Here is a 22,361-nt window from a genome sequence, read left to right on the forward strand (position 1 = left end):
ACACATTGCCTGTGAGCATCAGAGGTGAACCAGTTGCGTACACAGCTCGAGCAAGACATTCATCAGAATTTCTCTGACTACGTTCCTCCATTGAGTTAAAAAAAAATCTGATTCATTAGCTGTTGCTATCGATAAGGTGTCTGATTCATAGTTTTCACCTCGAATAGAAGTAGAGGGACTTTTTCCAGAGGTTGCTTGTTGTAAGCTCTGAGGGAATTTTATGCACTTGGCCAGATGATTCTGCTTCTTGTTGCATTCTTCACATATGATTTGGCACAGTATTTGCAAATGTACACAGCTTTTCCTTCTACATTAGCTGCAGTGAAATGTCTCCACACATCAGATAGTGCCCGTGGCATTTTCCTGTAAAGATTAGAAGAAAGTGAGTAATAAAAAAACAGATACAATTACATGTACATGTACAGATAAATAGTTAAGCAGTTAGATTAAACAACTCCTTTGTAAGATAAATGTTTTAAAATGAAACATGTATGGAAACAGGTGAATTAACACTCCTCAGTTAGCAGGCTCAAACAAGCAAACAAAAATCCATGTATGTCATATAAAATATATTCACCCCACCCAGTATTGTAATCAAAACTTACCAGAAAGCATGTAGTCCTTGGCTCAGACAGTGTAGTAGTGTGGGCTCAATAGCATCTCATTAGTGTGCAAGATCTTGAGAATCAGCTGTACATGCGATGGAAGAGTGCACTGCACCCGTTCTGCCAGTCACATTCTGTTAAAGGTCCCCAAAGCACACACATCCCTGGGTCGCTCCTCTTTCCAGTTTGCTGCAGCTAGCGACTGGAACGAGCTGCAACAAACACTCAAACTGGACAGTTTTATCTCAATCTCTTCATTCAAAGACTCAATCATGGACACTCTTACTGACAGTTGTGGCTGCTTTGTGTGATGTATTGTTGTCTACCTTAAAATCAAATTGTATTGGTCACATACACATCGTTAGCAGATGTTATTGCGAGTGTAGCAAAATGTTTGTACTTCTAGTTCCAACAGTGCAGTAATATCTAACAAGTAATCGAACAATTCCCCAACAACTACCTATTACACACAAATTTAAAGGGGTGAATGAGAATATGTACATATAAATATATGGATGAGCGATGACCGAGCGGTCATAGGCAGGGTGCAGTAGATGGTATAAAATACAGTTTATACATGTGATATGAGTAATGTAAGATATGTTAACATTATTACAGTGGCATTATTTAGAGTGGGATTGTTTAAAAGTGACTAGTGATCCATTTATTAAAGTGGCCAGTGATCGTGTCTCAATGTGGGCAGCAGCCTCTCTTGACCTTTGTGCTGTTGACTGTGCCCAATAATGTTTGTACCATGTTGTGTTGCTACCATGTTGTTGTTATGTTGTGTTGCTACCATGCTGTGTTGTCATGTGTTGCTGCCTTGCTATGTTGTTGTCTTAGGTCTCTCTTTATGTAGTGTTGTGTTGTCTCTTGTTGTGATGTGTGTTTTGTCCTATATTTATATTGCATTTATTTATTTATTTTAATCCCAGGCCCCCGTCCCCGCAGGAGTCATTTTGCCTTTTGGTAGGCCGTCATTGTAAATAAGAATTTGTTCTTACAACTGACTTGTCTAATTAAATAAAGGATCAATTTAAAAAATAATACAAATTAACAGGTGATGGAAGAATGCACTGTGCATTCAGAGGGTTGCAATTCCATTGAATTGGGGATAGTTTAACCAAAATATGCCACAAGACCTAGAATTGCCTTATGTGTATCCCACAAAAAAGGTTCACTGTTATAAACTAACTTTTTTGATGAATTTAAGTAAAATTCCCAAAATTCCAGGGCTTAACTTCCCATTGAAAATTTAGGAAATTTACCTGGAAAGTTTCCGATCCTTTGTAACCCTATGCACGACGCAAAGCGGAGTGCCTGGATACAGCCCTTAGCCGTATACCACAAACTGGTTACTAACGTAATTAGAGCAGTAAAAATACATGTTTTGTCCTACCATTGGTATATGGTCAGATATACCATGGCTATCAGACAATCAGATTTCAGGGCTCGAACCACCCAGTTTCTAATAATAAATGAAGTCAATTTTGAGAGATCATAAGACAACCCCTAGTGATCTTGTCAAGGGGTTCGAACCTCTTGGCGTAACAGTTAAGGTGTTGGCTTGACAGTCGCTGGATCCCGGATAGAGTCCCGGTCGTGGCTAGCCCCCAATTTCACTACAGTAATTATCAATTAGCTTTTAAGAATGCAAATGTATTTAGTGGTGGTATACCTACACAGACCATAGCAACTAGAGTGAAGAAATAGATCAAGCAATATGGAACCTAGAACATCAAAGCTACAGCTTTGGGGACTTTAAACCCTTCTGAGCAAACTGTTCAGAAGAGTTTCTCTAGCTAACTGTTCCTTTGGGACGATCGTTTCACTACTGCAGGAACTGAGGCAGCGAATGAAAAGGCCTGAAAAACAAACAGCAGACACCAATCTCTCTCTCTCTCTGAATGCGAAGCATTTTGAAGGACTTGCTGGGTGTGTGGTGGATGATGTTGATTGTATAAGAGAAGAGAAAGAGGGTCGTTGAGGCACTGTAACTGTACTGTATGTGGCTCTCTACCCTCTTTCTGCAATGTCACTTTCACACCACTTTAATGACAGAGAAGTTAGACTTATATTAAGGAATGTAAGAATTCCCTCTGCCAAGATTGTCATTTGTAGACTAATCACCATCATCAAGATGAGATGTGGGAATTACAACTACAAAACTCTTTACGTTACAAAGGGTGCTGTCATTTGATGTGTGCCCAATGGGACTACAACTAGAAGGGTAATTAGGACTTCAATCTTCTGCATAACGTTTAGAAACATCTCTATATTGCGGCCTTATTGGCTCTGGCATAATATTGTAATAGGTCACAAACAGTTAACTAGCTAGCTGGCCAACTAGCTTACCTAAACAACAGTTTGTGTCAATTATATGAAGTCCCTTGATGTTAGCTGTGACTGCTTACAGTATGTCAAATGTAAGCACATTGTTAAAAGTCACGGTAATGATCATATGTAAACTCAGTAAAAAAAGAAACATCCTCTCACTGTCAACTGCGTTTATTTTCAGCAAACTTAACATGTTAAATCTTATGTTCATAGAAATATTTACACAACTGAGACAAACTGAACAAGTTCCACAGACATGTGACTAACAGAAATGGAATAATGTGTCCCTGAACAAAGGGTTGGTCAAAATCAAAAGTAACAGTCAGTATCTGGTGTGGCCACCAGCTGCATTAAGTACTGCAGTGCATCTCCTCCTCATGGACTGCACCAGATTTACCAGTTCTTGCCGTGAGATGTTACCCCATTCTTCCACCAAGGCACCTGCAAGTTCCAATACATTTCTGGGGGGATTGGCCCTAGCCCTCACCCTCCGATCCAACAGGTCCCAGAAGTGCTCAATGGGATTGAGATCTGGGCTCTTCGCTGGCCATGGCAGAACACTGACATTCCTGTCTTGCAGGAAATCATGCACAGAACGAGCAGTATGGCTGGTGGCATTGTCATGCTGGAGGGTCATGTCAGGATGAGCCTGCAGGAAGGGTACCACATGAGGGAGGAGGATGTCTTCCCTGTAACACACAGCGACGGTGGGTTTGTGATGTCTAGTGAGGACCTGCCTTACAACAGGCCTACAAGCCCTCAGTCCAGCCTCTCTCAGCCTATTGCGGACAGTCTGAGCACTGATGGAGTGATTGTGCGTTCCTGGTGTAACTTGGGCAGTTGTTGTAGCCATCCTGTACCTGTCCCGCAGGTGTTTTATTTATTTTATTTGACCTTCATTTTACTAGGCAAGTCAGTTAAGAACAAATTCTTATTTTCAATGACAGTGGGTTAACTGCCTCAGGGGCAGAATGACAGATTTTTACCTTGTCAGCTCGGGAATTCGATCTTGCAACCTTCCGGTTACTAGTCCAACACTCTAACCACTACCACTGCCGCCCCAGTGGTGTGATGTTTGGATGTACTGATCCTGTGCAGGTGTTGTTACATCTGGTCTGCCACTGCGAGGACGATCAGCTGTTCGTCCTGTCTCCCTGTAGCGCTGTCTTAGGCGTCTCACAGTACGGACATTGCAATTTTTTGCCCTGGCCACATCTGCAGCCCTCATGTCTCCTTGCAACATGCATAAGGCATGTTCACGCAGATAAGCAAGGACCCTGGGCATCTTTCTTTTTGTGTTTTTCAGAGTCAGTAGAAAGGCCTCTTTAGTGTCCTAAGTTTTCATAACTGTGACCTTAATTGCCTACTGTCTGTAAGCTGTTAGTGTCTTAACGACCGTTCCACATGTGCATGTTCATTAATTGTTTATGGTTCATTGAACAAGCATGGGAAACAGTGTTTAAACCCTTTACAATGAAGATCTGTGAAGTTATTTGGATTTTTACGAATTATCTTTGAAAGACAGGGTCCTGAAAAAGGGTTTAGTAGGCTACAGTATGTCTCTCCCAAATGTGGAATTGTGATAGCCATTTATCCTGCCTCATCAACAAAAATTATTTAGAATGTTAACGTAGACACTTGTTAACGTAGACACTTTGGCATCGTCCTCTCAGTTGTTGATGATGCTCGCCCTCAGCTGGCATAGTTTCTCCTGTGGAGTTACAATCCATTAGATACAGCAGCCAATCCATTAGATAGAGGAACCAATCCATTAGATACAGCAACCAATCCATTAGATACAGCAACCAATCCATTAGATACAGCAGCCAATCCATTAGATACAGCAACCAATCCATTAGATACAGCAACCAATCCATTAGATACAGCAACCAATCCATTAGATACAGCAGCCAATCCATTAGATACAGCAGCCAATCCATTAGATACAGCAACCAATCCATTAGATACAGCAGCCAATCCATTAGATACAGCAGCCAATCCATTAGATACAGCAACCAATCCATTAGATACAGCAACCAATCCATTAGATACAGCAACCAATTCATTAGATACAGCAACCAATCCATTAGATACAGCAACCAATCCATTAGATACAGCAGCCAATCCATTAGATACAGCAACCACACCAAGGCAAAATGCACAACGTACTCATGGATGAGTACTGTTCAAAGCCCACCTGTCCTGCACACAGTTCCTTATTTGAGCCCTATGAGGCACGCCTACATTGGGAAGAGACGTCTTGAATTCTACTGTTGTTGATGTCTGTGAGCAGGAAGTTTCCCGCTGTGCATGATGGTCAGATTATTGAGTCTACATTTAAGGTTGATGGCACTAGTCCTGGTGAGCAGAAACAGCAGACTAACTTCCCCACATTATTACCTGTTGACTAGAGTCCATTCCCGTCTGGACCCTCTGCCAGTCACTGAACCTCTCCAGAGGCTCGTCCATACTGAGAGACCCTCTCTTCACCTTCTCCTGTAGCTCACTCAGCAGATCCATCCCAAGCGGCTGGTTGGGCACAAACATGTCATACATGGAGGAGATGCTGTCTCACCCACGCGCTATAGAATAACAGAGTGAAAAGGAGACTAAAATCAATCCCTTTCCACCGGGTGTTCAGTAGCAAATCATTTTCCGGTTTGACAGAACTTGCCAATAGACTATGGAGTGATAAATCATTTTAATGGCAGTAATACTGCTCTATATACTTAGCATCACTGACCTACTGTATTCACCCATAAATGCAGACCTACAGGAATATACCTTATGGCTGTTGTCTGGCCTTACCTTGCCTAGTGGCTAGAGAATATAGTGTTTCAGCATTGCCCTGTGGCATTTTCTTCTGGAACACTAAAAAAACACATACTGCTAGACACAATCCAGACATGACACTACAAATACTGATGCTGTGTTTTTCCCCTAATAAGTCTATTTCACACCATTCACAAGATGGCGCCATTCCACAGGAATATCACAGAGGTGGGCTAATTTACACAAATAGGCAGGATAAGTGAATGTATGGAAAAATACTGATTTATTATGGTGAATATTAGTGAATTTCATTTTATTTGAGATAAGATGGCATTCATGCGAGGGCCGCTATGCATACAGATCCATGAAGCTGAATTGAATCAGATTGAAGGATACACTCGCTGAGGGAGGCACTAGGCTGTTGACAGGGGTGATGGTAATGGAGCCTCTTTATGGCTCTGGCCCAGTCATCCGCTCAGATTTCAACGCTTCATTTACCTCCTGTAGATACACCCACCCACTTGTGCACACAAGCATACCCACATGTACTGTACCCACTAACACACTCATAGGTTGAATCCAAAATGGTACCTATATAGTGCACTTCTTTAAAGAATAATATGTTGCCATTTTAGACAGACATTCCCTCATACACAAATGATCCTTCCTCCACATATGGACTACGATTGTCTTACTAGTCAGAACAGCAGATCAACTAAACTTATGTGCACTCAAGCATTAGGCAAAGTCCATAATCCTCCACTCCAACCCCCTCCAGTGTCTTTAAGTCAGGCCCATCACTGACACATTCACTAGAGGCAATGTGATCAGTATGCGGATGAAATTCTCCACTGTATTAATGTGTGGATATCTCTGGATCCCCCTACTCGCCCTCTCCCATGCTGTGTTGTCTCATGTCGGAGGATATGAACGATGGAAAACACATGTAATGACTGATGCTGGCTGACTTGGCCCGAGACTGGCTCAGATCGGTTGCAGATGGGAGGCCAGTAGTTGCGCATCTGTTATTGAGGCATTTGTAATGCAGTGTATTCTGCTTTAGCTGGGCTTCGGGTTCTATGGGCCGGGCTGAAAGCTCACAGAGAGGTGGCAGCTCACACAATAATGTCACATTCATTCCCAAGAGAAAGACTTTTGGGCCTTTTATACTGCAGAATGGTGGTAAGTGCTGGTCATGGAACTCCATGTTTTCAAGAGTCTTCAAATAGGACAGGTAACCCTATAGTTGAATGGAGGACCAGCCACTGCCTGACTCACTTACAGAAAAACACACAGACTGATTACCAAGCATTACATTTTCTCCTGTCCAACCCCAACCAAGGTATCACATTTCCCACAAAGCACTGAGGGAGTTTAAGATCCAGTCCACGGTTCAAATGGAGGGCTAAGAATTGGAAAGAAAGGCATCGTTTTTTAGCAGAGAAAGAAAGAGAGAAATCAAGAACACAAATGATTTATAAACCCTTAACAATATGAGTCTCTTTCAGTAGCTTCATCCTCTTGTATTATTTACACAGCTGAAATTGAAAATTTAAATATCACATGCCAGAGAATCTGAATATGTGTATTTGTAACAGTCAATTCTGTCTTTGTCATAGCGGCCCTCGCATGCTAGTTTCACATCTGCTACACATTCCCGTTTGTTGAGGAAATTTCCAGACTTTTCTCGAAATTTAGTGCATACCACCAGATACGTATCACCAGTCTAGGAGCCAACTAACCTTGTTAAAAAAAACTATGTTGCATTACACTAGAGCCTGATTTTCTATCACTCATGCACAATGCTCACTAGTCACAGGCAGCATAAGCATACTAGCTGCCCAGGGACATATTCAGTAGGGCACAATGTAGCAACATGTTTTTAAATGGAAAAGGACAACGACCGTTCTCAATGACCATTGGACAGGTTCATGTAGGACCTTCTCCATCTCACTTTGTTTTCTCCTGTTTCGTGCCTATTGAACACAACACAGCTTGCACCGGCCTAGTCCTACCTTGAGCGATGAAGGGGGTGCTGTCTTTTTTGACAGACGGGTGATCTCGGGCGCTGGTGCTCGGTTAGCAATAACTACAGCAATGCTGGAGGTCAAGATGGTGTCGTACTGTTCATCATTTACGCCCAGCGGTGCGTACACATCCTCCTCATCCTCCCCCAGCTCATCCCCCTCTCCCTGCTCCGGTCTCGGAGTGTCTTGAGCACTAGTATTCCCTACAAGGTATCAAATCAAATTGTACTCGTCACATGCTTCGTAAACAACAGGTGTTGACTAACAGTGAAATGCTTATTTACTGGCCCTTCCCAACAACGCAGAGAGAAATAAAATAGAGAAATAATAGAAAAGTAAAAGACACAATAAAATACTAAATGAGTAAGGACAACTTATATATACGGGGTACCAGAACCGAGTCGATGTGCAGGGGTACGAGTTAATTGAGGTAGATAATAAACAGTAGCCGCAGCGTATGTGATGAGTCAAAAAGGGTTCATGCAGATAATTGAGTAGTTAACCAAATAGCTACCCGGACTAACTATTTAGCAGTCTTATGGTAGCAGAGAAAGCAGTCTATGACTTGGGTGACTGGAGTCTGACAATTTTTAAGGCCTTCCTCTGACACCGCCTGGTATACAGTACCAGTCAAAAGTTTGGACACACCTACTCATTCAAGGGTTTTTCTTTATTTTTTATATTCTCTACATTGTAGAATACAATAAAAATACCCTCCGGCCCGTCACTATGATCTATTGCAGGGTATTCAACTCTTCCCCTACGAGGTTATAAGCCTCCTGGGTCTGTTCTATCTGTATTCCATAGATTAGGGCCTAATTTATTTATGTCAATTGACTGATTTCCTTATATGAATTGTAACTCAGTAAAATCTTTGAAATTGTTGCGTTTATATTTTTGTTCAGTGTAATTGCACCCACCTGGTGTTCCAGGTCTAAATCAGTCACTGATTAGAGGGGAACAATTAAAAAACGCAGTGGAACTGGCTTAGAGGTCCAGAGTTGAGTTTGAGGGATTTATTAAATTAACCATATGAAACACAAATAGTATGCACTGAGCAGATCAAACAATGCAATATATCGTTGACCATTGTTCCTCAACTCCTGCTGTGCACATCATTTTGTTGACACGGGTGTCGTCGCTGTCCTTGTCCACAGTGAACATATTCTCTAATGATAGACGATAAATAGACTGACTACTACATGGCCGGAATTACAACAAGTCTAAATGTCATGGAACTCCTTGTATAAAGACTCCTTGTTATGGAAAAACAGGAGGCAGTCTAGATTTCACTCACCTTCTTCGATAGAAGCTCCTTCATATTCTGCCCTGTTGACAGCAACATAGTACAATATGCATTTCCCGTCTGTTGCTTTATATGTCCTGATACATTATGAAATGCCATGCTTGTTTGATGAGAGATAAAACAAATATCCAAGGAGACTCAATACAGTAAATTGAACTGGAAATAAGAGGCTGTTGTACAAGGCCAATTGCAATACTGATCACGATGGGGTGTAGTCGTCACTAATAACATACTCAGTGCCAGGGGGGACATCAAGATAATCAAGTGATCACAGATAATCTACCCCTGTCCATTCAAACATATTATTTAGTGGGGATTCAAGGACTAGCGTTTGATAGGGGCTGACCGTTTTGACTTGGGTAACCAGCAGTGGTGGGAAAAGTACCCAATTGTCATACTTGAGTAAAAGTAAAGATAACTTAATAGAAAATGTAAAAGTGAAATAGTAAAAGTGAAAGTCACCCAGTAAAATACTACATGAGTAAAAGTCTAAAAGTATTTGGTTTTAAATATACTTAAGTATCAAAAGTAAATGTAATTGCTAAAATATACTTAAGTATCAAAAGTTTCAAATTCCTTGTATTAAGCAAATCTTTTTAATTTACGGATAGCCAGGTGCACACTCCAACATTCAGACGTAATTTACAAATGAAACATTTGTGTTTCGTGAGTCCGCCAGATCAGAGACAATAATGTTACTTTTTAATGGTACGTTCACAAACATATATTTTGATAAATAGAATTGAACGTTGTCTCATTATGGTAAGTGGTGAAATAAGTATAGCCAGTTACAACTGTAATGGCTTAGCAGATAATAAGAAAAGACGATCAGTATTTACCTGGCTAAAAGAGAAGCAATATAATATCTATTGTTTACAGGAAACTCATTCAACAATTTTAGATTAAGTTTTGTGGAAAAAGGACTGGGGGGGGGGGGGGGGGGGGGCGGCGAAGTATATTTCTCCCATGGACAAAGAAATTCAAAAGGGGTGATGGTTTTAATTATCAGTAATTTTCATCCAAATGTGCAAATTGTCCAAACAGATCATTAAGGTAGATGGATTATTTTAAATATGTTATTGGACAATAAACAGATATGGCTTATTAACATATACGGTCCAAATAATGATGAACCAAGCTTCTTTGAAAATATATATAAGAATTGATCAACTCTAAAAGCAACACTAGACTATTATTATGGTGGGAGATTTTAATACAGTCTTAAATACCTGTTACGATCGATGAGGAAAATGGGTGAGGAGTCAGGCGCAGAAAGCAAAGGATACGGGGAAAAACCACACTTTAACGTCCAACCAGAAGTACAACTGGTAACGTCAAAACATTGGCGTAAAATCCACTCCACTACAGTACACACTGGAAATAATCCGGACAGTGAAAAACCCCATCAAACACGAAACACCTAATACAAAACAGAAGACAAGCCCGCACAAACAGAAGCGGGCTAAACGAACTTAAATAACACCACCCTAACAACCAAACAATGAACAGGTGAAAACAATTAGACAAAACCAAACGAAAAGGGAAAAAGGGATCGGTGGCAGCTAGTAGACCGGCGACGACGACCGCCGAGCGCCACCCGAACAGGAAGGGGAGCCACCTTCGGTAATGCTCGTTACAATACCTCTATGGACCAGAAAGGAAATCACACTACAAACTATTACCCTCAGGCACTTAGGGAAATCAAGAATGTCATGGATATATTGGAATTAGTGGATATATGGAGACTAAAATACCCTGACCTAGTGAGATATACATGGCGGAGGCGTAATCAAGCTAGTCGTCTTGAATACTTTCTTATGCCATTTTCTCTGGCACCAAAAGTTTAAAAAGTGTTGATAGGGGACAGAATGCGGTCGGATCATCACATAATTGGCATATATATTACTCTTACAGAATTTCCACGTGGGCGAGGATATTGGAAATTTAATCAAAGCCTACTAGATGATACATTGTTTAGAACTAGGACAGAAGAATTTATAACTGACTTTTTCAGACATATGTACAGAAGATCCCCGTATTGTATGGGACACTTTTAAATGTGCCTTTAGAGGCCATACAATTCAGTATTCATCTATAAAACAAAAGCAATTCAGATCAAAAGAGTCCATATTAACAAAGGAAATTGAATTACTAAGAGTACAGTTAGATAGCAACATAAACTGTACCATAGAGGCACAGAATAAGTTAGAGGAAAAACAAAAAGAAATGGAGGAACTTATTCAAGACTGGGGGGTGTTCTAATTTATTATTTTCTATGTGGGGTTCTAGGTTTATTTTCTATGTTGGTGAATTGTATGATTCCCAATTAGAGGCAGCTGGTAATCGTTGTCTCTAATTGGGGATCATATTTAAGTAGCGTTTGTGCCCACCTGTGTTTGTGGGATATTGTGTTTTGTGTTTTGAGTTTGTGCACGTAGCATTCTCGTTAGTCACGGTTCATTGTTTATTGTTTTTGTTTGCTAAGTTTCACTTTATAATAAATATGTGGAACTCTACATCCGCTGCGCCTTGGTCCGTCTCTACACACGACCGTGACAATAATAATGTAAAATTAACATCTGTACAGAAAGACTCCTGTGAAGGTCAAATTACAGAGGAGGAACTTCTTGATGCAATTAAAGCCTTTAAGGCTGGGTAAACTCCAGGGCTGAATGGCATACCAGTGGAAGTATACAAAACTTTTTTTGATATACTCAGAGGACCATTATTACCATGTTTTAACCACTCCTATATAAATGGTAGATTATCAGACACGCAACAAGACGGTCTGATATCATTATTACTGAAACAGGACCCAAGTGGTATATATAAAGATCGAGTCCATTTCAAAAATTGGAGACCTCTTACACTTCAGTGTTGTGATGCAAAAATCCTAGCAAAATTCTTGGCGCATAGAATTAAAAAAGTATTGTCAGATATTATTAATCCTAATCAGACAGGTTTTTTAGATGGACGATACATTGGAGATAATATAAGACAAGCACTGGAAACAATAGAACACTATGAAATAACGGGGACACCAGGCCTGGTTTTCATAGCTGATTTTGAAAAGGCTTTTGATAAAGTACGACTGGAGTTTATATATAAATGCCTAGAATATTTCAATTTTGGGGAATCTCTAATAAAATGGGTTAAAGTTATGTATAGTAACCCTAGGTGTAAAATAATAAATAATGGCTACATCTCAGAAAGTTTTAAACTATCTAGAAGAGTAAAACAAGGTTGTCCACTATCGGCATATCTATTTATTATTGCCATCGAAATGTTAGCTGTTAAAATTAGATCAAACAATAATATTAAGGGATTAGAAATCCGTGGCTTAAAAACTAAGGTGTCATTGTACGCTGATGATTCATGTTTTCTTTTAAAACCACAATTAGAATCTCTCCACGGCCTCATAGAGGATCCAGATACTTTTGCTATCCTCTCTGGATTAAAACCAAATTATGGTAAGTGTACTATATTACGTATTGGATCACTAAAAAATACACATTTTACATTGCCGTGTAGTTTACCAATTAAATGGTTTGACGGAGATGTGGACATGCTCGGTATACAAATCCCAAAAGAAAGAAATGATCTCACTCCAATACATTTTTATAGAAAGTTAGCAAAAATAGATTAGATCTTGCTACCATGGAAAGGAAAATACCTGTCTATTTCTGGAAAAATCACCCTGATAAACTCTTTAGTTATATCACAGTTTACCTATTTGCTTATGGTTTTGCCTACACCCAGAGACCTGCTTTTTAAATTATATGAACAAAAGAAAAATCTATTTTATTTGGAATAGTAAGCCAGACAAAATTAAAAGGGCCTATTTATATAACGAATATGAATTCGGAGGGCAGAAAGGATTAAGTTTAAAGAATTAGACCTCTCACTAAAGGCATCAGTCATACAAAAGTTATACTTAAATCCATAATGTTTCTCTAGTAAATTGGTAGGAATGTCTCATCCTATGTTCAAGTTTCCCTTTATTCAGATTACACCTGCTCACTTTCGGTTGTTTGAAAAGGAAATAATCTCCAAAATATTGTTATTTTTTAAACAGGCCTTAGAAAGTTGGTTGCAATTTCAGTTTAATCCACCTGAAAAGACAGAACAAATAATACAACAAATATTGTGGTTTGTAACGATCGTCTGTGGTGGTAGAAGGATCGGACCAAAGCGCAGCGTGGTAAGTGTTCATGATGATTTTTAATTCAAACTCAGAACACTAAACAAAACAATGAACAAACGAAACAGTACCGTGTGGTGACAAACACTGACACGGAAGACAAACACCCACAAACCAAAAGACAAAACAGGCTACCTAAATATGGTTCCCAATCAGAGACAATGACAAACACCTGCCTCTGATTGAGAACCATATCAGGCCAAACGACAAACCCAACATAGAAACTCAAAACATAGATAACCCACCCAACTCACACCCTGACCACACTAAAACAGAACGTGACATGGTTAAACTCAAATATACTAATTGATAAAAAAAAACATATTTTTCGAAGAAATGTTTAAAAAATGTATAATTGTTATGAATGATATCATAAATAGGACTGGTGGAGTTATGTCACACATGCAGCTAACACATATGGAAATGTCTGCTCTACCCAAAATTACAACCAACTAATTGCAGGATTACCACCAAAATGGAAGAGACATGTAGAAGGTGAAAAAAGAAAGGAACTTGTATGTCGGCCCTGTATTAAAGAACATAAATGGTTAAAGAAAAGTGTGATAAATAAAAACATATACCAATTTCATTTGAGGACCAAAACACTGACAGCTGTGCCATATAAACTGCAAAATAGTTGGGAAGAGATTTTCGATGTACCCATCCCATGGCACATGGTTTATGAATTGATACGCAAAACAACGCCGGATTCAAAACTTCGAAATGTTCAATTTAAATTACTATACAAAATTCTTGCAACCAACAGATTTTTATATATATGGGGGATACAATCTTCCCAGCTCTGCAGATTTTGCTGTGAGGAGGCAGAGTCATTAGATAATTTATTTTGGTATTGTCCATATGTAGCTTGTATTTGGTAACAGGTCTAGGAATGGCTGAAGAATTGCAACATTTGCCTAAAACTAACGCTGCAGATAGCAATACTGGGTAATTTGAAAAACCATAGTCAATCAATCAATAATATAATAATTATTTTAGCAAATTTTTTTATTTTTTATTTACAATCTGTAGAAGCTATGAGAATAGAAAGGTTCAGGACTTTTGTGAAGCATCACAGCACAGTTGAAAAATAAATGGCAAATAGAAATGGATTGATGGTGTTGAGAGATAGCTGGGAGGGGTTGAATGGAGCTGAAGGGTGGGACTAATAACAAGATAACCAATGTAAAACATACAGGGTCTGTAAAATGTATATAGGTTCAGAAATGTTGTGAAATAGCACCGTTACAAATAGAAATCAAACTGGATGGATATCAGAAATAGAGGAAGGACTAAAAACAAACAAAATATAATTATTGTAAAATAGATTGTGTCTGTAAAATGTGTATAAGATGTATAAACTGAAGGTAGAAGCCTAAGTGTTATTGTTTATTAGTTTACTCCAATTGGGGGAAAGGTGGTAGGATTTGAAGGGAATAATAAAGGCATATTCGGGAAAAAAGTATGTATGTCTATATAGGTATGTGTATGTATATATATATATGCATATGTGTATTTATATGGATATATATATTTACAAAAAATATATATATGGGGGATTGAAAATGATGCAGACAATTACATTGATGGAGGCAACAATCTTTCCACAATATTAAGCTGATCCACCCTTTAATTGTTTTTTATTTTTTACTTTACACACTGGTAACCAGTAGAGATGCTATTGACGGAATGCATTGCAGACAAGATGCTTATTTTTCCAGCTAGCAACTTATGCTTTTTTTGTTCTCTCAAGGTAAGAATTGGGAAAAGCTCAGGCCTAGCTAATAATAATTAGGATGGGGGGAAAAAGTGTGTTAAAGTGTGTTAATTCAGTCATGTTTGACCTGAAATAAATGCACATCTTACACAGACCTACTGTAGCACAGCTGATTCAAATCAAATCAAATGTTATTAGTCACATGCGCCGAATACAACAGGTGTAGAGTGAAATGCTTACTTACAGTGAAATGCTTACTTACGAGCCCCTAACCAACAATAAAATACAAATAAGAAATAAAAGTAACAAGTAATTAAAGAGAAGCAGAAAAATAACAATAGTGAGACTATATACAGGGTGGTAACGGTACAGAGTCAATATGCGGGGGCACCAGTTAGTCGAGATAATTGAGGTAATATGTAAATGTAGGTAGAGTTATTAAAGTGATCACAACAGAGTAGCATCAGTGTAAAATATAGGGGGGCCCGTGCGGTAGCAGAGAGAACAGTCTATGACTAGGGTGGCTGGAGTCTGACAATTTTTAGGGCCTTCCTCTGACACCGCCTGGTATAGAGATCCTGGATGGCAGGAAGCTTGGCCCCAGTGATGTACTGGGCCGTTCGCACTACCCACTGTAGTGCCTTGCGGTTGGAGGCCGATCAGTTGGCATACCAGGCAGTGATGCAACCAGTCAGGATGCTCCCAATGGTGCAGCTGTAGAACCTTTTGAGGATCTGAGGACCCATACCAAATCTTTTCAGTCTCCTGGGGGGAATAGGTTTTGTTGTGCCCTCTTCACAACTCTCTTGGTGTGCTTGAACCATGTTAGTTTGTTGGTGATGTGGACACCAAGGAACTTGAAGCGCTCAACCTGCTCCACTACAGCCCTGTCGTTGAGAATGGGGGCATGCTCTGTCCTCTTTTTCCTGTATTCCTCAATCATCTCCTTTGTCTTAATCACGTTGAGGGAGAGGCTGTTGTCCTGGCACCACACGGCCAGGTCTCGGACCTCCTCCCTATAGGCTGTCTCGTCGTTGTCGATGATCAGGCCTACCCTTGTTGTGCCATCGGCAAACTTAGTGATGGTGTTGGAGTCGTGCCTGGCCCTGCAGTCATGAGTGTACAGGGAGTAAAGGAGGGGACTGAGCATGCACCCCTGAGGAGCCCCTGTGTTGAGAATCAGCGTGGCGGATGTGTTGTTACCTACCCTTACCACCTGGGGGCGGCCCGTCAGGAAGTCCAGGATCCAGTTGCAGAGGGAGGTGTTGAGTCCCAGGGTCCTTTAGCTTATTGATGAGCTTTGAGGGCACTGAAACTACGCTGACTACGCTGAGCTGTATTCAATGAATAGCATTCTCACATAGGTTTTCCTTTTGTCCAGGTGGGAAAGGGCAGTGCGGAGTGCAATAGAGATGGCATCATCTGTGGATCTGTTAGGGCGGTATGCAAATTGGAGTGGGTCTAGGGTTTCTGGGATAATGGTGTTGATGTGAGCCATGACCAGCCTTTCAAAGCACTTCATGGTTACAGATGTGAGTGCTCCGTGTCGGTAGTCATTTAGGCAGGTTACCTTAGTGTTCTTGGCCACAGGGACTATGGTGGTCTGCTTAAAACATGTTGGTATAACAGACTCGGACAGGGAGAGGTTGAAAATGTCAGTGAAGACACTTGCCAGTTGGTCAGCGCATGCTCGGAGTACACGTCCTGGTAATCCGTCTGGCCCTGCGGCCTTGTGAATGTTGACCTGTTTAAAGGTCTTACTCACATCGGCTGCGGAGAGCGTGATCACGCAGTCTTCCGGAACAGCTGGTGCGCTCATGCATTTTTCAGTGTTATTTGACTCGAACATAGAAGTAGTTTAGCTCGTCTGGTAGGCTCGTGTCACTGGGCAGCTCTCGGCTGTGCTTCCCTTTGTAGTCTGTAATGGTTTGCAAGCCCTGCCACATTCGACGAGCGTCAGAGCCAGTGTAGTATGATTCGATCTATGTCCTGTATTGATGCTTTGTCTGTTTGATGGTTCGTCGGATGGCATACCGGGATTTCTTATAAGCTTCCGGGTTAGAGTCCCGCTCCTTGAAAGCAGCAGCTCTTGCCTTTAGCTCAGTGCAGATGTTGCCTGCAATCCATGGCTTCTGGTTGGGGTATGTACGTACGGTCTCTGTGGGGACGACGTCATCGATGCACTTATTGATGAAGCCAATGACTGATGTGGAGTACTCCTCAATGCCATTGGAGGAATCCCGGAACATATTCCAGTCTGTGATAGCAAAACAGTCCTGTAGCTTAGCATCTGCTTCATCTGACCACTTTTTTATTGATCAAGTCACTGGTGGTTCCTGCTTTAATTTTTGCTTGTAAGCAGGAGGATAGAATTGTGGTCAGATTTGCCAAATAGAGGGTGAGGGAGAGCTTTGTATGCGTCTCTGTGTGTGGAGTAAAGGTGGTCCAGAGTTTTTTTCCCCTCTGGTTGCACATTTAACATGCTGATAGAAATTTGGTAAGACCGATTTAAGTTTCCTGGCATTAAAGTCCCCGGCCACTATGAGAGCCGCCTCAGGGTGAGCGTTTTCCTGTTTGCTTATGGTGGAATACAACTCATTGAGTGCCGTCTTAGTGCCAGCCTCAGTCTGTGGTGGTATATAGACAGCTATGAAAAATACAGATGAAAACTCTCCAGGTAGATAGTGTGGTCTACAGCTTATCATGAGATACTCTACCTCAGGTGAGCAAAACCTTGAGACTTCCTTAGATATCGTGCACCAGCTGTTATTTACAAAAATACATAGTCCGCCACCCCTTGTCTTACCAGACGCCACAGTTCAAACAGTCAATGTCAATCCTGAGGAACATGACTGGTTAAAATTACTGGTTAAAATGTTGTGGCAATATTCTGAACCATACTAGTACCGATACAGAAATATGCATTTTAATGATTAACATGGAAACACATTTAAAAAAATGTATGTGCACTCAACTAAGCATTTTCCATGTGCTATTCCTAAGCAACACAGCCACTCCACCGCAATATTACACTTCTTGATATTGCATGTTATGTATTCTCTGTCATGAAAATGTTAGAGTAACAGGAAGACTTTGGTCCATTAACTAATATCTTATTTAGATGTGTTTTTGGAAAAGGCACTAGTGCCACCTGTTTGCAATCATGCCATCATTGCTTGTTGACTAGTGGAATTGCAGAGTATTTTGTATAAGATTTATAAAAATGTCCTTTACTACTATACACATCGTATTTAATTCACTTTAATAGGTAATGTGTTAGAATTGCCTGTTGTACATAAGCTGAAATAACCAGTCATTTCCTAATGTAGACAGGGTATCATTCAAATCGTTTACAAATCATGGAGTTGGGATGCATCTCACTGTCTCTGGACTTTATTCAAATAAGTTTGCATGCAAATGCAACAAAGATCCAATGGCAGGGAAAAAACTATACTTAAACTGCAATTTGACAGTCAACATGGTACCAATCAGTGGAGTGCATGGAGGATGTGTGTTTAAATCCTTTTAAATTATTACCCATTCCTCTGTAGGACTGATCTATGACCACAAGTAAATACAATCAGTGGGCCATTCCTTTCTCTTTCTTCTTCAATATGTTTTAAAAAACGGAAGTCATTTGGCAGACACTCTTATCCAAAGCGCCCCTTACTCTAACCTACCACTCAGACACAAATGCATTGACTGGAAAGAATCTCCTCGCCGTTTACTAGGACTTTCTAGGGAGTTTTTCCTAGCCACAGTGCTTCTACACCTGCATTGCTTGCTGTTTGGGGTTTTAGGCTGGGTTTCTGTACAGCACTTTGTGACATCAGCTGATGTAAGAAGGGCTTTATAAATACATTTGATTGACTGGGCCAGATTTCCCTCCATAGTAGAGTCCCCTTTCTTGTGCATGCGTAACCAACCGGGTTTCAAACTCAGATATTCTGCACGCCACGAGTCTGTCAGGCCGCTGAGTTAAAAGACATTTGCACATTACACAAGCGTGGTTCCTGGAACCACCTCAGTTACACTTTGGCAATTTCATCTCAGAAATAAAAGAAAATAGCAACTAGAAACACATGGTTTCATTTAGGAAGAAGGCCTCGATAAAGGATACCATTAAACTGAGATCACATTATAATATTACAATTAGAAAGTCGTTGGAGCTACTAACATAATCTGTCTTTAAAATAGGTAGATCTTCTATGCTAATGTTTCTTTCTCCTGTCCCTAACTGGCACAGATTTCCCCTGTGGAGCAGTTCACAGCTCATTACCATTGGAGAAGTGTGGTGCCTTGGAGACCAGTGGTGGCAGATCAACGGTGATATTGTAGTTAAGTAGGCTGTGTGAGTGATACGGCTGCATTCAGGAGCAGAGGGGCCATTCGTCTTGACTGTATTGACAGAGAGCCACTACACTGTTCCCCCAAAGCACTCATAACCTGATTAATTGGCCGGGAGAGGGGCTGACACATGGCTAACTGTAATGAAACCACCATACTACCTGAGTTTAGTCTACCCCATAACAGCCCTGGGAGTCAGCTGAAATGCACTGACCTTTTTACTTAAAATTACCTGAAATGTGTCATTCTAGGCTACATCAAAATAACGGTATTATGTTATATTATGATTGACAATTTGATTACACTGAGTGTACAAAACATTAAGAACACGTTCCTAATATTGAGTTGCGAGGAAAGGAAACATCCATTCTTGCTGGTGCGTAAAAATTCTGCAAAAACATGGCCGCCAGCAGTTTACGGAATTCCGGGTATTCCCAAGGAAGTGACCTCTGTTGGACACCCATGCCTTGCTCTTCCTCAGTCTCTCCTGTCAGTTTTCCTAAAACTCAAAGACACCAGAGAGTTTTTTGCCTGGAACAATCCCATCCGGGTGATCAGCCTTGGCTCCATCTGCAATCTCTCGCAATTAGCGGCATTGCCAGAGGATAAATTCATTCTGAGCAGCTGTCGAGTGTCTAAGTCTCCCACTGGGGAATCCCCTGCTCTTTGGAGATATGGAGAGAAGCAGCTAGGCTCCTGGAGGGAAACTGTTTTTTGACAAGACTAGTGTTGGTAGACAAGGATAAAGGCTAGGGTAGGCAGAGGGCAAGGCTGTTTTCTCTTACTATTACAGTTCAGAAGAGGATGGAAATGTACAGTTTCAATGAACCACTACTATGCTGGTGTACTGTAATTTTATCCCTGTTATACTTGTCGTTTTAAAAAGGATATATCCGGGAAGGCACATATGGTGTGGATACGGTTGGGCCTAGGTTGGGTCCCTGGTTGCTACTCACTGAGCTTCTAAACACAGACCCATCTATAGCTCTCATTTTGGTTTTTCTGTTTGCTTCTTGCATGGTGGTATTACTGGCAAGGGCTTCATTATTGTGCTGAGAATGAGAGTGAATGAATATTATATATATTTTTCAATATCAACAATGGATTTGCTATACAAATACTGTAGATCCCAATAGACCTTTTGAGGAGAGGCTTTAGTGAAAATGCTGCATCTCTTTATCGTTTAAGATCTTGCACCATTGGGGTACCTACCTCCAGACAGCGCAGCATATTCTAAATGATTTGCTGTCTTCACTGACTAATGGGATTTGCATTGTGGAAAGCAGGCAACATTATGGCACATTCATCTGCTCTGGGTTTAGCTAATGGATATACAGATACACATTCGTAGCCTACCTATCACATTTGGATCGTATGTCATTAGTGAGTAAACTGCGAACGCCCTGCACCTCCCTGTCCTTTCATATCGCTGGGAGATAGCGGGGTGAGACTCTCACCATATTAACATAAGAAAAACATCTACATTTTGCAAGAAATCTCACATTAGGCATCGCATAATGGTCCTAATGTATGCTGACGACCCACACTACTCTCCCCAAAACCATTGTGACTGCATGAACAAACACAGACCTCTTGAACGTCCATGGGGGTGTTGCAACACCCCCGTGGGGAACTCGTATAAAGGCAACGCGGTGACAGATTAGAAGAGATGAGAGGGGGAGGAAAAGGGTGAACGGGAGGGGCATGCTTTACCGTATTGCCCCTGGTGTCACATTCTGACCTTTATTTCCTTTGTTTTGTCTTTATTTAGTATGGTCAGGGCGTGAGTTGGGGTGGGCAGTCTATGTTTGTTTTTCTATGTTTTGCTATTTCTGTGTTTGGCCTGATATGGTTCTCAATCAGAGGCAGGTGTTTTGTGTTAGCTCTGATTAGGAACCATATTTAGGTAGCCTGTTTTGTGTTGGGTTTTGTGGGTGGTTGTTTTCAGTCTTCGTGTGTCTGCACCAGCAGAACTGTTTCGGTTTTTCACATTTGTGGTTTTTTGTATTTTGAGTGTTCACTTTTATTAAATCAAGATGAACAATTACCACGCTGCACATTGGTCCTCCGATCCTTCTAATTTCTCCTCCTCAGACGAGGAGGAAGACGAAAGCCGTTACACCTGGTCATAGACATGGGTAATGGAAAGAGGTGGCGTGGTCGGGGGATGGAGAAATTGAGATATATCGGCTGTCCTGGAGAATGAGGAGAACCTGGTGACTCAATACTCTTAAGGCTTCCACCAGCCTTCTTCCTCCCACTTCCACCATGTTTATTATTTATGGAGTATCTCTGTACGCTGTACCACATCTGCTTAAGTACATTCCTGAGAACACAGCTGTCTTTGTTGTTCAGCTTCTTGACATACAGGGTTTCAGAAGCTCTTCCAGTAAGCGTTGACAGATTCTTTTTTGTTATGAAAATGGCTGTTGTTAGGAAGAGAAACCCTAAATGTGGGCTGCGGACACTTCAGAGCCACTAGCTACTTTCAAAGTGAATAAATCATTAAATAATTTTGTAATCATTCAGATGTGTTGATGAGAATGTAATGACTCCTGGTCCTGGAAATGCAGGGTACCCATTGTACTACATTGTCCATGCAGGACAGTAACGGCACTGTACAGTACACAAAATGTTACAACCCCTTCATGTTTTAGCAGAGCTGAGGAGATCTGGGCCTGTATTCCCAAAGCATCTCAGAGTAGAGCGCTGATATAGGATCAGTTTTGCCTTTTAGATCCCAATAAATAAGGTTACATGGACAGGGGGGACCTAAACCTAGATCAGCACTCCTACTCTGAGACATGCACTAACCAGTGTCTGCTGCAACAGGGCATAGACCTCAGCGTGATCATGATGTTGGGCGATCTCAACGGGCATCTGACATTGGCGGTTAGCGGTGCGTAAAGCTCTCTGCCCCTGGACATTGTGGCAACACACTGGAGACATCCTGAAACCCGTTCTGGGCAGCAAAGTGAAGAAGTGACGATATGTCCTCTAGGTGCAACTCTAGTAATGGTGGGAGATTTTTGGGGTGGGTTAGGGTTCA

General features: G+C 41.0%; 1 pseudogene; it reads right to left on the reverse strand.

Moving 5' to 3' along the window:
- Positions 1 to 22,361, reverse strand: part of LOC139533347 (uncharacterized) — a 59,801-nt pseudogene that overhangs the window by 21,254 nt on the left and 16,186 nt on the right.

The sequence above is a fragment of the Salvelinus alpinus genome, chromosome 11 (genome assembly GCF_045679555.1).
Source record: "Salvelinus alpinus chromosome 11, SLU_Salpinus.1, whole genome shotgun sequence".
NCBI lineage: Eukaryota > Metazoa > Chordata > Actinopteri > Salmoniformes > Salmonidae > Salvelinus > Salvelinus alpinus.